The following is an 11,815-nucleotide window of genomic DNA, read 5'->3' as shown; positions in this document are numbered from 1 at the left end:
TGACTAACTTTTCCTAATCTGCAAAGTAGCTTATTGGAATTTTGATGGGAATTGCATTAAATCTCTAGATCAGTTTGGGTAGAATGACATCTTAACTACGTTTAGCCTTCTGATCTATGAAAACAGAATATCTTACACTGCCAGGACTTGTACTGCCTGACTTTGAAGCCTACTATAAATCCACAGTAGTTAAAACAACATGACACTGGTACAAAGATAGACAAGTTGATCAATGGAATCAAATTGAGAATTCAGAAATAGACCCCCAGATCTGTGGTCGATTGATTTTTTTTTTTTTTTTTTTTTTTTTTTTTTATAGTTAACAGTAATATTTTAATATTCTTTCATCAATTGTAACAAAAGTACCACACTAATGCAAAGTGTCAGCAATAGGGGGATATATTTTTTTTTTTTTTAATCATCATTTTATTGAGATATATTCACATACCACGCAGTCATACAAAACAAATTGTACTTTCGATTGTTTACAGTACCATTACATAGTTGTACATTCATCACCTAAATCAATCCCTGACACCTTCATTAGCACACACACAAAAATAACAAGAATAATAATTAGAGTGAAAAAGAGCAATTGAAGTAAAAAAGAACACTGGGTACCTTTGTCTGTTTGTTTCCTTCCCCTACTTTTCTACACATCCATCCATAAACTAGACAAAGTGGTGTTTGGTCCTTATGGCTTTCCCAATCCCATTGTCACCCCTCATAAGCTACATTTTTATACAACTGTCTTCGAGATTCATGGGTTCTGGGTTGTAGTTTGATAGTTTCAGGTATCCACCACCAGCTACCCCAATTCTTTAGAACCTAAAAAGGGTTGTCTAAAGTGTGCATAAGAGTGCCCACCAGAGTGACCTCTCGGCTCCTTTTGGAATCTCTCTGCCACTGAAGCTTATTTCATTTCCTTTCACATCCCCCTTTTGGTCAAGAAGATGTTCTCCGTCCCACGGTGCCAGGTCTACATTCCTCCCTGGGAGTCATATTCCACATTGCCAGGGAGATTCACTCCCCTGGGTGTCTGATCCCACGTAGGGGGGAGGGCAGTGATTTCACCTTTCAAGTTGGCTTAGCCAGAGAGAGAGGGCCACATCTGAGCAACAAAGAGGCATTCAGGAGGAGACTCTTAGGCACAAATACAGGGAGGCCTAGCCTCTCCTTTGCAGCAACCGTCTTCCCAAGGGTAAAACTTATGGTAGAGGGCTCAACCCATCAAACCACCAGTCCCCTATGTCTGTGGTCATGTTAGCAACCATGGAGGTGGGGTAGGCGAATACCCCTGCATTCTCCACAGGCTCCTCAAGGGGGCACTACATCTTTTTTTTTTTTTTTTTCCCTTGTTTGTCTTTTTTCTTTTTTTTTTTTTTTTTTTTAACTTTCCCTTCTTTTTTCAAATCACCTGTATGAAAAAAAAAGTTAAAAAGAAAACAAACATACAATAAAAGAGCATTTCAAAGAGACCATAGCAAGGGAGTAAGAAAAAGACAACTAACCTAAGATAACTGCTTAACTTCCAACATGTTCCTACTTTACCCCAAGAAAGTTACATAATATAGCAACATTTCAGTGAACTTGTTCCTACTACAACCATCAGAAATTAACAGACCATAGTCATTTCTGGGCATCCCCAGAACGTTAAATAGCTTATCTGTTCTTCTTGGATTATTGTTCCCCCTTCCTTAATTGCTCTCTACTGCTAGTTCCCCTACATTCTACATTATAAACCATTTGTTTTACATTTTTCAAAGTTCACATTAGTGGTAGCATATAATATTTCTCTTTTTGTGCCTGGCTTATTTCGCTCAGCATTATGTCTTCAAGGTTCATCCATGTTGTCATATGTTTCACCAGATCGTTCCTTCTTACTGCCGCGTAGTATTCCATCGTGTGTATATACCACATTTTATTTATCCACTCATCTGTTGAAGGACATTTGGGTTGTTTCCATCTCTTGGCAATTGTGAATAATGCTGCTATGAACATTGGCGTGCAGATATCTGTTCGTGTCACTGCTTTCCGATCTTCCGGGTATATACCGAGGAGTGCAATCGCTGGATCGAATGGTAGCTCTATATCTAGTTTTCTAAGGAACTGCCAGACTGACTTCCAGAGTGGCTGAACCATTATACAGTCCCACCAACAATGAATAAGAGTTCCAATTTCTCCACATCCCCTCCAGCATTTGTAGTTTCCTGTTTGTTTAATGGCAGCCATTCTAACCGGTGTTAGATGGTATCTCATTGTGGTCTTAATTTGCATCTCTCTAATAGCTAGTGAAGCTGAACATTTTTTCATGTGTTTCTTGGCCATTTGTATTTCCTCTTCAGAGAACTGTCTTTTCATATCTTTTGCCCATTTTATAATTGGGCTGTCTGTACTATTGTCATTGAGTTGTAGGATTTCTTTGTATATGCAAGATATCAGTCTTTTGTCAGATACATGGTTTCCAAAAATTTTTTCCCATTGAGTTGGCTGCCTCTTTACCTTTTTGAGAAATTCCTTTGAGGTGCAGAAACTTCTAAGCTTGAGGAGTTCCCATTTATCTATTTTCTCTTTTGTTGCTTGTGCTTTGGGTGTAAAGTCTAGGAAGTGGCCTCCTAATACAAGGTCTTGAAGATGCTTTCCTACATTATCTTCTAGGAGTTTTATGGTACTTTCTTTTATATTGAGATCTTTGGTCCATTTTGAGTTAATTTTTGTGTAGGGGGTGAGGTAGGGGTCCTCTTTCATTCTTTTGGATATGGATATCCAACTCTCCCAGCCCCATTTGTTGAAAAGACCATTATGGCTCAGTTCGGTGACTTTGGGGGCCTTATCAAAGATCAGTCGGCCATAGATCTGAGGGTCTATCTCTGAATTCTCAATTCGATTCCATTGATCTATATGTCTATCTTTGTGCCAGTACCATGCTGTTTTGGCAACTGTGGCTTTATAATAAGCTTCAAAGTCAGGGAGTGTAAGTCCTCCCACTTCGTTTTTCTTTTTTAGAGTGTCTTTAGCAATTAGAGGCATCTTCCCTTTCCAAATAAATTTGATAACTAGCTTTTCCAAGTCTGCAAAGTAGGTTGTTGGAATTTTGATTGGGATTGCATTGAATCTGTAGATGAGTTTGGGTAGAATTGACATCTTAATGACATTTAGCCTTCCTATCCATGAACATGGAATATTTTTCCATCTTTTAAGGTCCCCTTCTATTTCTTTTAGTAGAGTTATGTAGTTTTCTTTGTATAGGTCTTTTACATCTTTGGTTAAGTTGATTCCTAGGTACTTGATTTTTTTAGTTGCTATTGAAAATGGTATCTTTTTCTTGAGTGTCTCTTCAGTTTGTTCATTTCTAGCATATAGAAACATTACTGACTTATGTGCATTAATCTTGTATCCCACTACTTTGCTAAATTTGTTTATTAGCTCTAGTAGGTGTATCGTTGATTTCTCAGGGTTTTCTAGATATAAGATCATATCATCTGCAAACAATGACAGTTTTACTTCTTCTTTTCCAATTTGGATGCCTTTTATTTCTTTGTCTTGCCGGATTGCCCTGGCTAGCACTTCCAGCACAATGTTGAATAACAGTGGTGACAGCAGGCATCCTTGTCTTGTTCCTGATCTTAGAGGGAAGGCTTTCAGTCTCTCACCATTGAGTACTATGCTGGCTGTGGGTTTTTCATATATGCTCTTTATCATGTTGAGGAAGTTTCCTTCAATTCCTACCTTTTGAAGTGTTTTTATCAAAAAGGGATGTTGGATTTTGTCAAATGCTTTTTCAGCATCTATTGAGATGATCAATTGATTTTTCCCTTTCGAGTTTTTAATGTGTTGTAATACATTGATTGTTTTTCTGATGTTGAACCATCCTTGCATGCCTGGAATGAACCCCACTTGGTCATGGTGTATGATTTTTTTAATGTGTCTTTGGATTCGATTTGCAAGTATTTTGTTGAGGATTTTTGCATCTATATTCATTAGGGAGATTGGCCGGTAGTTTTCCTTTTTTGTAGCATCTTTGCCTGGTTTTGGTATTAGATTGATGTTAGCTTCATAAAATGAGTTAGGTAGTGTTCCATTTTTTTCAATGTTTTGAAAGAGTTTGAGTAAGATTGGTGTCAGTTCTTTCTGGAAAGTTTGGTAGAATTCCCCTGTGAAGCCATCTGGCCCTGGGCATTTATTTGTGGGAAGATTTTTGATGACTGATTGGATCTCTTTGCTTGTGATGGGTTGGTTGAGGTCTTCTATTTCTTCTCTGGTCAGTCTAGGTTGTTCATATGTTTCCAGGAAATTGTCCATTTCTTCTACATTATCCAGTTTGTTGCCATACAGTTGTTCATAATATCCTCTTATAATTTTTTTAATTTCTTCAGGATCTGCAGTTATGTCACCTTTTTCATTCATTATTTTGTTTATATGGGTCTTCTCTCTTTTTGATTTTGTCAGTCTAGCTAGGGGCTTGTCAATCTTGTTGATCTTCTCAAAGAACCAACTTTTGGTGATATTTATCCTTTCTATTGTTTTTTTGTTCTCTATGTCATTTATTTCTGCTTTAATCCTTGTTATTTCTTTTCTTCTACTTGGTTTAGGATTGGTTTGCTGTTCATTTTCTAGCTTCTTCAGTTGATCCATTAGTTCTTTGATTTTGGCTCTTTCTTCCTTTTTAATATATGCGTTTAGTGCTATAAATTTCCCCCTTAGCACTGCTTTTGCTGCATCCCATAGGTTTTGGTATGTTGTGTTCTCATTTTCATTCGTCTCTATATATTTAGCAATTTCTCTTGCTATTTCTTCTTTAACCCACTGATTGTTTAGGAGTGTGTTGTTTAACCTCCAGGTATTTGTGAATTTTCTAAGTCTCTGATGGTTATTGACTTCTAATTGTATTCCATTGTGGTCAGAGAATGTGCTTTGAATAATTTCAATCTTTTTAAATTTATTGAGGCTTGTTTTATGTCCCAGCATATGATCTATTCTGGAGAAAGTTCCGTGAGCACTAGAAAAGTATGTGTATCCTGGTGATTTGGGATGTAATGTCCTGTAGATGTCTGTTAAATCTAATTCATTTATCAGATTGTTTAGGTTTTCAATTTCCTTATTGGTCTTCTGTCTGGTTGATCTATCTATAGGAGAGAGTGATGTGTTGAAGTCTCCCACAATTATTGTGGAAACATCAATTGCTTCCTTTAGTTTTGCCAATGTTTCTCTCATGTATTTTGTGGCACCTTGATTGGGTGCATAGACATTTACGATTGTTATTTCTTCTTGCTGAATTGCCCCTTTTATTAGTATGTAGTGGCCTTCTTTGTCTCTCAAAACATCCCTGCATTTGAAGTCTATTTTATCTGAGATTAATATTGCTACACCTGCTTTCTTTTGGCTGTAGCTTGCATGAAATATTTTTTTCCATCCTTTCACTTTCAATTTCTTTGTGTCCCTGTGTCTAAGATGAGTCTCTTGTATGCAACATATTGATGGTTCATTTTTTTTGATCCATTCTGCGAATCTATATCTTTTAATTGGGGAGTTTAATCCATTTACATTCAACGTTAAAACCGTGAAGGCATTTCTTGAATCGGCCATCTTATCCTTTGGATTATGTTTGCCATATTTTTCCCTCTCTCTATTAATATCCTTTATTGTACCCATACCGAGTCTCTTTAGTACTGAACCTTTCTCCAAGTCTCTCTGTCCTGTCTTTGTTTCTCTGTCTGTAGGGCTCCCTTTAGTATCTCCAGTAGGGCAGGTCTCTTGTTAGCAAATTCTCTCAGCATTTCTTTGTCTGTGAAAAATTTAAGCTCTCCCTCAAATTTGAAGGAGAGCTTTGCTGGATAAAGTATTCTTGGCTGGAAATTCCTCTCTCTCAGAATTTTAAATATATCGTGCCACTGCTTTCTCGCCTCCATGGTGGCTGCTGAGTAGTCACTACTTAGTCTTATGCTGTTTCCTTTGTATGTGGTGAATTGCTTTTCTCTTGCTGCTTTCAGAACTTGCTCCTTCTCTTCTATGTTTGACAGTGTGATCAGTATATGTCTCGGAGTGGGTTTTTTTGGATTTATTCTATTTGGAGTTCGCTGAGCATTTATGATTTGTGTATTTATGTTGTTTAGAAGATTTGGGAAGTTTTCCCCAACAATTTCTTTGAATACTCTTCCTAGACCTTTACCCTTTTCTTCCCCTTCTGGGACACCAATGAGTCTTATATTCGGACGTTTCATATTATCTATCATATCCCTGAGGTCCATTTCGAGTTTTTCAATTTGTTTCCCCATTCTTTCTTTTATGCTTTCATTTTCCATTCTGTCATCTTCCAGGTCACTGATTCATTGTTCAACTTCCTCTAGTCTTGTACTATGAGTGTCCAGAATCTTTTTAATTTGGTCAACAGTTTCTTTAATTTCCATAAGATCATCCATTTTTTTATTTAGTCTTGCAATGTCTTCTTTATGCTCTTCTAGGGTCTTCTTGATTTCCTTCATATCCCGTACTAGGGTCTCATTGTTCATCTTTAGTTCTTTGAGTAGCTGCTCTAGGTGTGTCTCTTCTGGTCTTTTGATTTGGGTGCTTGGGCTTGGGTTATCCATATCGTCTGGTTTTTTCATATGCTTTATAATTTTCTGTTGTTTTTGGCCTCGTGGCATTTGCTGACCTTGATAGGGTTCTTTTAGGGTTTGTAGACCAGTTGAAGTCCTTATCTCTAATTTATCAGATCTACAGCTTCGTGGAGTACACTTTCTCTAACTAACCAGCAGGTGGCGTCCACGAGCCACCTGTTCTCCACAAGCCCGATCTCCCCTGCTTAGCCTTTTTGGTGAGTGGGGGAGTGAGTCTTGTGGGGCCCAATTGGTGTCCCAAGCTTGCGTGTGTAGTTGGTGTTGCCTGCCCTGTATGTGGGGCGTGTTTCTGGGCAGTCGGGGAGGGGGGGTGGCCCTAACAATCAAATCTCCCTGATGATCCTAGAGTTTTAAAGCTACTGCAATAGTCTAATCCTTCAGTTCAGTCCTGCCACAGTTTGTCTCTGCCACTGACCCACAAGTCTTTGGTATTGGCGTATGGCTCCTGAGACTTGCAAGTGGGCCCCTCTTCCAGGCTGTGCACCCCGGGTCCTCTGTTGAGGGATGACTGTGCTATGTCACAGGTGAGTGCCGTCCCCCCAGGGCAGTTCTGGGCTGCTGGGCTGTGTTGGGAGGCTCCCAGTCTGCTCAAATGATGGCTGAATGGGGCTCTGTTAATTCACACTGCTCCCCCTTCCCAGCTCTGGGACATTCAGCTGAGGTTGCAGGGAAGGCTAATGTCCACGCCCAGTTTTGTGGTGTGTGCCTGTTATTTGAAGCACTTCCGTCACACTGGGTTGTCTGGGGCAGCTCTGGGCTATGGGGCTGGCGATGGGCAGGAGTGTTTCCTGTCCACCAGGATGGTGGCTGTGAGCGGACACCCCCCTTTTCTTGGGAAGTTGTGTTGTTTAGTGAATTTTCTCAGCCACTGGATTATTGCCTTTTGTCTCAGAGCTCTCTTAGTTCTGCTCTTGACTTGACGTGCCCAAATTTCAATTCTTTGAAGCTTTCTGTATTGAGCTTCTTAGAGTAATTGTTTTAGAAAAAGCAAAAAGGATTTAAAAAAAAAAAAAAAAAAAAAAAAAAACGGCCCACCACAGAGATATAATGGGTTATTGAAATGCTAATAGACAAAGCAACCAGGGCCATTAAGGAAAGGTGCCCAGGGCAGAGAGATCAGCCTTGCTTCGGGATTTGCATATGCGCCTCAAGGCCTGATCTCCGCCCTTCCCCTTTCTGTGTTCACCAGAACTCCAAAAATCCTCTGCTTTTACTTTGGAGCTTCTCGTGTTGTTTTCCTTCTATGCCCGTCTCCTCTCTGCTGGGCTGGCTGCTCTCAGAGTCTCTGGTGTCTGGCCTCAGTCTATCTATGGTTGGAGTTTGAATCAGTAGAATGAGTTTCCGATAAGAGCAGCCACTGCAATTCTCCCTTCTCCTTCCTGGAGCTGACAGCCCCTCCTCCCCCGGGACTGAGCCTGGCAGGGAGGGGCGCGGGTCCCCTGGCCGCAAAAACTTACAGATTTCGCTGATCTCAGCAGTTCCACGTTTTCATGAGTGTTGTATGAAGTATGCCCAAAGACAGATTGCTCTGTGGTGTCCAGTCCACGCAGTTCCTGGCTTTTTACCTACTTTCCTGGAGGAGTAACTAAAACATACAGCTCACCAGTCTGCCATCTTGCCCCGCCTCCCGATTGATTTTTGATAAGACTCCAAAATCTATTCAATTGAGACATAACAGCCTCTTCAACAAATGGGGCTGGGAGAATTGGATATCTATATCTAAAAGAGGACCCCTATCTCACACCCTATACTAAAATTAATTCAATAAGGATCAAAGAGCTCAATATAAGAGATTGCACCATAAAGCTCTGTTCTGGTTTGCTAATGCTGCCATTTTGTGAAATACCAGAAATGTATTGGCTTTTATAAAGGAGGTTTATTTGGTTACAAAGTTATAGTCTTAAGGTCATAAAGTGTCCAAGGTAAGGCAACAATTGGATACCTTCACTGAAGGATGGCCATTGGTGTCCGGAAAACCTCTGTTAGCTTGGAAGGCACGTGGCTGGCATCCGCTTGTTCCCAGTTTGTGTTTCAAAATGGCGTTCTCCAAAATGTTGCTCTTGGGGTGTTTTGTCTTCTCTTAGCTGCAGCTCCTCTTCAAACTGTTGCTCTCAGTTGCTCTGAGGTCCATGTTTGTGAGCTCTTTTTATAGGACTCCAGTGAGCTAATCAAGACCCACCCTGAATGGGTGGGGCCAGATTTCCATGTAAACATTCAGTCAAGGGGTCACACCCTGATCAAAGGTGTCATTCACAGTTGGGTGGGTCACATCTCCATGGAAACACTCAATCAGAAGGGTCCAACCTGATCAGCACTAATACATCTGCCCCCACAAGTTTGCATCAAAGAACATGGCTTTTTCTGGGGGACATAATATATCCAAACTGGCACAAGCTCCTAGAAGATAATGTAGGGAAACATCTTCAAGACCTAGTATTAGGAGGTCACTTCTTAGACCTTACACCTAAAGCACAAGCAGTGAAAGAAAAAATAGATAAATGGGAACTTCTCAGAATTAATTTTCTGTACCTCAAAGGAATTTGTCAAAAAGGTAAAGAGACAGCTAACTCAATGGGAAAAAATATTTGAAAACCATCTATCTGATAAGAGACTGATATCTTGTATATGTAAGGAAATCTTAGAACTCAATGACAGCAGTACAAATAGCCCAAATATAAAATGGGCAAAAGATATGAAAAGACATTTCTCTGAAGAGGAAATACAAATGGCTAAAAAACACATGAAAAAGTGTTCGTCTTCACTAGCTATTAGGGAGATACAAATCAAGACCACAATGAGGTTATCATCTCACACCAGTACGAATGACTGCCATTAAACAAACAGGAAACTACAAATGCTGGAGAGGATGTGGAGAAACTGGAACTCTTATCTGTTGCTGGTGGGACTGTATAATGGTACAGCCACTTGGAAGACAGTCTAGAGGTTCCTTAGGAAACAAGATACCCTTCGATCCAGCAATTTTATTTCTTGGTATATATCCAGAAGATCTGAAAGCAGTGGCACGAACAGATATCTGCACACCGATATTCATAGCAGCATTATTCGCAATTGTCAAGAGATGGAAACAATCTAAATGTCCTACATTAGAAGAGTGGATAAACAAAATGTGATACATACATATAATGGAATACTATGCAGCAGTGAGAAGGAATGAGGTCCTGAAGCATATGACAACATGGACGAACCTTGAAGATATAATGTTGAGTGAAATAAGTCAGACATAAAAGGAGAGACATTGTATATTTCCACTAATGTGAACTCCTATCGTGGAATATAGTGGACCTAGACATAGACAGCAGTTAGTGAAGGGGGAACAATAATCTTATAAGAACAGATAAGATATTATCATTAAACTTAGTGATATGGGAATGTTCAAGAATGACTATGGTTTGTTAATTTTTTTTGAGGTATCGTAGGAGCATATTGGAAGCAATGAAGTTATATCAGTTATATCAATGAAGTTACATCAGGATATGTGTTTTTCCTGTTCCTTTGTTTTATTTTATCTGGGAATGTTTTTTTTTAAATTTATTTTTTGATAAAGTTAATTATAAAAAAACAAGAAGTGTTTTACAAAAATATTTTAAAATAGGAGAGAATATTTTAGGGTGCTAAATGAACAAATTCAATATAAAAATGATGTTTTGTGGCTATTCAATTTTCAGACAGTGTTGGATAGCTCTGTTTTCAAAACTACAGCATCTGAATTCTACATTGTAAACTGTTCTTTTTTCAACTGAGATATAATTAATATAAGTGCACAGATCTTAACTGATCAATTTAATGAGTTTTGATGAATGCACATAACTGTATAATAAACAGCCCAAACTATTGAACATTACCAAGCCACCATTTTCACAATCATTGTCACCATAGATTGTTTTTTTCCTGTATTTGGTTTTAATATAAACTAAATCACTCTGAAATCTTTTGTCTCTTGTTTCATTTGCTTAACATAATATTTTGTGATCCTTTCCTACTGTTGAGTGTTCAGCAGTTCATTCTTTTTTATATCTGAGTATATTAGATGGTGTGAATATACTGCAATTTGTTTATCCACTCTTTTGTTTATGGACTTTGAATTGTTTCTAATATTTGGCTATTATTCATAAAGCTTGTATTTTCTTGTGCAAGTTTTTAAGTGGACTTTTGTTTTCATTCCTTTTGAAAAAATACCAAAAGTTGAATTGCTGGACTATGTGATAGTTGTATATACGACTTTATTAGAAACTTGCAAGCAGTTCTCCAAAGTGCTTGGCAAGTTCACATTTCCACCTGCATTGCAGCAATATATGAAAGTTCCATTGCTCCAATTCTCATCACCGTTTGGTGCTGTTGGTCTTTGTTGTGTAGTTGTTGTTGTTTTGTCATTCCACTTGGTTTGAAGTGGTATCGCATTGTTTTAAGATACATTTCCCCGACAAATATTAATGCTGAGCATCTTCTCATGCGATTTTTTCCAATTTAGATCTCCTGTTATTAATGTACATACTCAGGTCTTTTGACTGTTTTAATGACTGTTAACCTTTTTATTGTTAATTTGAAGGAGTTTTTTATGAAACCTAGATACAAGTTCTTTGTTCAATACATATTCTCATGTATTTTTCCACCTTTGTGACTTGTTTATTCATTTCCTTAATTATATCTTTTCATAATCAGAAAATTTTAATTTTGATAGTCTTTACTCCTTTGAATTTTTCTTAACATTGTTCATAAAAAAAAATTTACCCTTGATATGTAAGTTTATTTCTGAACTATTTATTCTGTTCCATTCATTTATTTGCTTACCTACATGCCAATATTACACTCTATTGATCATTGTAACTTCTCGGTAAGTCCTGAAACGAAGTAGTGTAAATTCTTTGACTTTATTCTTCTTTTTCAGTAGTGTAGCTATTCTAGATTCTATTAATCTCTATATAAATTCTGTAATCATTTTCTCTATTTATTCAAAGAAGTCTGCTGGAATTTTGATAAGGATTATGGTTGAATATATGTCAATTTACAAAGAATGGACATCTTAGAGTCTTCCAATCCATGAATATAGCTTTAAAAATGAATAAAGGTCTTTAGTTTATCTTTGGAATATTTTGTAGGTGTCAATATAGAGGTCTTCCACATCTGTCCTTAGTCATTATTACATATCAGATGTTTCTTCATACTACTGGTAAAGAAAT

Source organism: Choloepus didactylus, chromosome 5 (genome assembly GCF_015220235.1).
Source record: "Choloepus didactylus isolate mChoDid1 chromosome 5, mChoDid1.pri, whole genome shotgun sequence".
Taxonomy (NCBI): Eukaryota; Metazoa; Chordata; class Mammalia; order Pilosa; family Megalonychidae; genus Choloepus; species Choloepus didactylus.
The sequence above is the reverse complement of the archived record's forward strand: the minus strand, read 5'-3'. Positions refer to the sequence as shown.